General features: G+C 41.9%; 1 pseudogene; it reads left to right on the forward strand.

The window, feature by feature from the left end:
* The window catches only part of LOC119365098, a 17,269-nt pseudogene extending 14,172 nt beyond the window's left edge, over nt 1–3,097 (forward strand).
* Nucleotides 3,098–5,879: the final 2,782 nt, after the last annotated feature.

Consider the following 5,879-nt stretch of genomic DNA (forward strand, 5'->3'; position numbering starts at 1 on the left):
GATGGGGGCGCCGCCGCTGCTCTCTGTCCAGAGAGCGGAGAGGGGGAAGAATTGCCTGGCCGGGCTGGGCCGATGCGCTTTAACTCACTGTGCAGCGCCCAAGAGCTAGGCGCTGCACATTACAAGTGTGGCGCCTAAGTCTGAGACGCTGCAGTGCTGTCTGTGGGGCCGCAACTGGACCAGGGCTGCCACGCTGGCACGACGTGCGACGCCCAAGAGAGAGGCGCTGCATAGTAGTGTGTGGCGCCCAGCTGTCGGGCGCCACACGAAAGGGTCAGCAGAGTGAAACTTTTTCGGAACGAGGTCAGTTTGTGATTTGATTTGGACCTCAGGTCAAATATGTGATTTTTGCCTGGAACATGTATTAAAAGTATAAATCTTTATTATCATCATTCAAAAAATCTCAATTACCTTTGCAAAAAGCATATCCCTAGGCGGAACTCTGTAGTGAGGCTTTGCCTGTTGTACGGTGCAAATTCTGTTTTCGCACCAGCAGCTTTGAGTCTGCTGCTGAATATGCGAAGTCTTTCTCCGTCCAGTGTTTACTTCAACCACATGCTTCAGAGTTCCGTAGCAAAAACGGCTCCTGAACACATAGGTTTGCATCATATATAGAACTATAAAGCTATCAGAAGCATTGTAGTGGAGTACTAACTTCCAGCAAATTAACGTCCACCCTAATTCTTTCATTTTTTTCTCTAATAATATATCATCCATGTTGTTCTCTTACATTGTACATAGTATGTCAACACCTACAATCATTAATTCGGACCTATATACCATCTAAGGAAATGCAAGCATGTTTGCCTGACTACTTTTCTGCGGGTAGTATGTTCGATTGAATGTGTGTGTTGATTATCAAAAAAAGTACATATATGCTGAAGTTTGACTGTATTAGAAAATAAAGTCTACAAAGCAAACCTCCGTTGTCTGGAGAGTCTTTTGCTAGATGTGAATGAAACCTACATGCTATACATGCAAAAATATTACTGAACGAAGTGACTACCGTGAGTTTTTTTCAAGGGCCTGGCTCACTTCCACTAAGGTATAGCTGTAAAAATGCACAAAACAAAAGTACAGATAACTTCCACCCTGTAATAATGAATATATTTTTCTCTAAACAGTAGAATGTGAATACCAATGCTAACAAAACTGAACCTGGAAAAAATTGGAGTGAATTGGGTCATGCCGATAGGCTTAGGGAGCAACTACCTTGTCACATTTCCCCAGAACCTCATCTTGCTCTCCATGCTCTCCCCTTCTTCCTTAGTCCTTACACCACTGCCACTACTTAGTTTCCTCCCACTTCTCTATAGCTCTTTCTGCACCACCACTGCCACGCCTCTTTCTTCTCTGCTGTTGGTGGTGGCACAACCATCACCGTCGCTTTTGGAACTCCACTTAATTATTAAGTATACCATGAGTAATGCATTGCCCCAGATTGAGATTGATCATGTTGTTGCATTGACAAAATAATCTGTATTTGGGATATTTTAAAAAATAGCAGTTGTAAAGATATTTTGGTGCAACAACAGCGACAAAATTCTGATTGATCTCCTTGGCATCCCCATATGAGTTGCCTCCTCCGACCATGATGACACCACGCCGCCACTAAATTATAAGCGAGCTTTACCCCATGGTGTTCACCTTGTGAGAGTTTCACCATCTTCTAGGCCTGATCGGTGAGGGGATGGTATTCGGCGGTCACCTTTAGGCAATTTTATCAGATGCCTAATAATATGCCAATTGAACCACACACGGATGAAAAATCCCATATATCTGTCCAGATATGAGGGCTGATGGGATCCCTGATGATCACTAACAAGAATGGAATGTTCCAAACGGAAACTGAAGGGATCAAGATTTAACAGAAGATCAAACTTGATAATGTAGCATGCAGCGGCTGGAGACTCCTGACACACGCCTCCGCTGCTGGTCAACCATGGGTCAGCAGCGCCGGTGCGTGCCGACCAAAGGGATGAAGAGACCGACGAGACAACGTACATGTGCAGAGAAGCTCCGGCGGAGGGAGCCGCACATAACTGCCAGGCGGAGGATTGGCTTCGCACAACTCGTTGCCATGGCCTCCTTCCATACGTGATGGTGGAGGGTAAGATGGGATCCGCACTGCCCCCCGCCGCTGCCTCCTTCAATCCATGACGGTAGAGTGGCTCGGACGGTCGTCGCCTTGGGGCTCGGGCTATGGCCAACCTAGAGAGGGAGGGTGCCGCGCGGTCGCGAGGAGAGGAGAGAGCCGGGTCGTTCGGGTTTGTGCCAAAGAGATCCGGAGATGAGATGGACAGGTCGGGTAGAAGGTGGAGAACGTGCGGGCTACCGTGGAACGTGGGGTTCTATTTCCTGTGATTTTTTTCCAGCGAGGCGGGGGAGTAGTATGAGAAGGTCGAACCGTGACGACGTTCGATTCTCTTTTAATAGTAGAGATTTTTGATTGGCATATCAACATAACTCGATATCATTTTAAATAGTTTTTGTTATGCTGTGACTTTTCATCCAATATTCTGGCAACATTGCGTGGGTATTTTCATCTCGCATTAGTAGTGCCTAGTTTCAGAATTAAAATATTCTGCACTGACATCTGGATGATAAATCTGTTTTTCTGGATTATTTCCTTTCAAATGACGTTATTCTCATTGTATGCAGCTCCAGCTCCAGCATTTGTGGTACTGTCCGAGTATTTTGCGTGGATGACTTTGAAAAGTCGCATAGTGTGGAGTATAATAACCAGACAGGCATTTGGCCTTCTACATTCAAGTATGACAGCTCGTCTCACCTCTTCTTGTGATCTTAAATGAATACTACTGTATTTGTTAATGTAATTGATCGAACAAGATTGAATGGTTGCAGGGTAATCTGGGGCTGGAACGACACCGACCTATATGTTGGAAACATGAGCAAGGGAATAGACATTATCTCAGTTGATGTCAATGACAGTGGCCTCTCTGTTCAGAACAGCTCATATCTTAGGAGTGAACACATGACATCCATTCCAAACCGGTTTTCTGCACACCCATATAAAGTTGGCTATCTTGCCTGTTCAAGCTGCACCAGCAAGGTGTACCTTTGGACCAGAGCTTAAATAAAAAAGATTTCTAGTAGCTAACTTGTGAACTCTTCCTGACTTTGTTATTACCAAGTCATGCTTGGAAGATTATCTGTATTTTTGGTAGTTGTAACACCTAATCTTCCTTGACATCCTGCCCAAGAAATGTATAATATTTAGTACTAAGTATTATTCTACCATTTGATATTTAAGATGGTGGACCTGCTAAGTGTTGTGCTACGAGGAATAGAATCTCATGATGCCGATATAAAACCATATTTAGTGTTGTCAAAGTACATGTTAGTATCATTGCACATGCAAATACAAGTATTGCTGATCTCCTACTATGACAATGCTATAACTGATCTGGTGTGGTATCATGATCAGAGTATTGCTGATTGCTTGCAATTTAGTGCAAGTGGACCTGCTAACTCGGACGTCGTGAACCTGATTGCCCCAAGAAGCCATTCGCATGTCACCGACTGCTCCCTTGTTCAAGATTGTCTTCTACTTTATTGTACAGACAAGCTGATTGATTTTAATAGATTTGTTAATTATTCCTTGATTGTTTGACAGTAATCTATAGTTACTTAGTCAGTATTTGGTTCTACCTTACTTTGGAATTATATGTAGTTTTTGGTAGCAATTAAATATATTCTTAGAACCAGGAATTAAGTATAGTTGATACTCCCTCCATCTCAGTTCTCCTTTCTATCCTCCACATTTCGTAGGAAAATAAACATTAGCTTAGACTCAATGAAAAAAAAATCCTATGGTGTGAATCAAAGGGCATTGTTCTTTCCTATTCATAATCATCTCATTTTCTATGACTTTTCTATTCCTATGATTTTTCTACCCTATGAATCAAAGGAGGCCTCAGTGTATACAAGGTCACTTCATATTTACGTCTAAATAATTTTTTACCAATAAAATGTAGAAGCTGGAGGAACAAAAAAGAAAAGAAAAAAAGAAACAGGCTTTGCCCATGTGCTTCTACTTGGTCAATGATCAGTTCCCACGTCTGAAGCTCGTTGCTTCAAAGGCGATCCGGCAGGATGCGATGTTTGTTTATTGGAGGGACAAGATCGCTGCTCCCTAGACACTAGGCGTTTACCAAGCTCCACCCACCTTTCTGGATCTGGGAGCAAAAGTATCCTCTTCAGTACAAGGCCAGAGGGGCCTTCAGGCCTCAGCTAATCCAGGTTCGTGTTACGTTCTTCCGTGGTACTGCGTCTCTAAGCTGGCTCTCAGGTCTGATAGATATTGCTTTGATGTGTGTTATGACTTATGAACAGGTATTTGACTTGAATCGCGGAGAGTTCTCGGTTCAGTTCCGAGTGGGAAAATTGTTGCTGTGAAGCTCTTTGGCTTGCATAAGCTGGGAGAGGAGAAGTTCCGGAACTAGGTCAAGTACCTTATATGAGGATCAAGCACCATAACCTGGTGCACTTTGTAGGTTACTGTCCTGAACTAAGTTGGGAAGCGGTATACCTGCAAAGAAGTCGTTAGAGTTTTATTTTTGCTAAAATACCAGCAAGCTTGCTCTGCTTTGAGCATGGATGTGATGGAAGCCTAGACAAGTATATGCGCGGTACCTTTCTCTTTATTGTACCTTTCTCTGAAGTTTGCTTTATTGCAACACCGCCTTAAATCGATATCAGGGGGAGGTGGTTCTGTTACGACACCACATGTGTAATCATCTAACGGGTTTAGGTTTCATTTCCTTGTTTATCAACTAGATCGGGGCCACGCCTTGGCGCGAGGGTGCCGGTCTCAATGTTCTGGTCAAGCAGGTAATACCCCTAGATTGTCATAAGACCTATATTAAAGCTGAGGTGTGTATACCAAAGAGAAAAAAGCTATTTTTTCTCTTGTATGCTCATAAAATATTTCATAATACAAATCATGATATGTTTCTCATGATTACATAATGCAGGCAATCCCTATACAGAGTGTTATGCAAGAAAACACATATTTCTTCCCATAAAACAATGTAACATAGATTGAGAAGAAGGAAATCATCTGATTATGAAAGAGACGTACTCCCTCCATTCACTTTTGTAAGTCATTTCAGACAACTTCAAATGGGCTATTTTGTACATTGTCTGAAATGTCTTCAAGATCTTATAAAAGTGAACAGAGGGAGTACCAACGATGAATTCATATGAGATTGCAGCTTAATTGTGAACTCAGTGGCCCAATAGTCTGCTATTCGAACGGCAAACGCAACAAGAAAAAGTATCATCACACACACGATGACTACTGTAGCCAATAACCACTCAGCCGCATTCACTTAGTTGTCTATTAGTAAGTGTGCACGTGAAAATTCACGTGTATAGAGAAGATAATCCGATAGTAGTAGTCAAAAATATTGCAAATGAACCTAGCATGTTTTTGTACAAAGTCAAGGATGGTCATTCTCTTTGTTTCAGAAAAGCTATAGTTCAGATAATCTACTTTGTAATGTACCTAAGCATGTTTCTCTACAAAGGCCATTCTCATTATTCCTGAGAAGCTGCTGGCTGTTCTTCAAAATTGTGAATGCCACAAATACATATGTCCGGTATCTTTTTTTCTTCCTTTGTTTTGATGAAAAAATGTATCAGAAAATGCACCACTCCTTTGGTTAAATAAATGCATTGTAACATCCCAAAATTCTAAATTTTGGAATGTTATAATAAATAGATGGATTTGACTGATTGTTTGATTGATTGTCTGAAAGTGAGTGAATTCGAAACTTTTTGAAAGTTAAATGAGAGGGAATAAAAGGACTTTCTCAAACTTTCATTTTGCATTTTGATCTCCATGAATTCAAATT

The sequence above is a fragment of the Triticum dicoccoides genome, chromosome 1A (assembly GCF_002162155.2).
Source record: "Triticum dicoccoides isolate Atlit2015 ecotype Zavitan chromosome 1A, WEW_v2.0, whole genome shotgun sequence".
Taxonomy (NCBI): Eukaryota; Viridiplantae; Streptophyta; class Magnoliopsida; order Poales; family Poaceae; genus Triticum; species Triticum dicoccoides.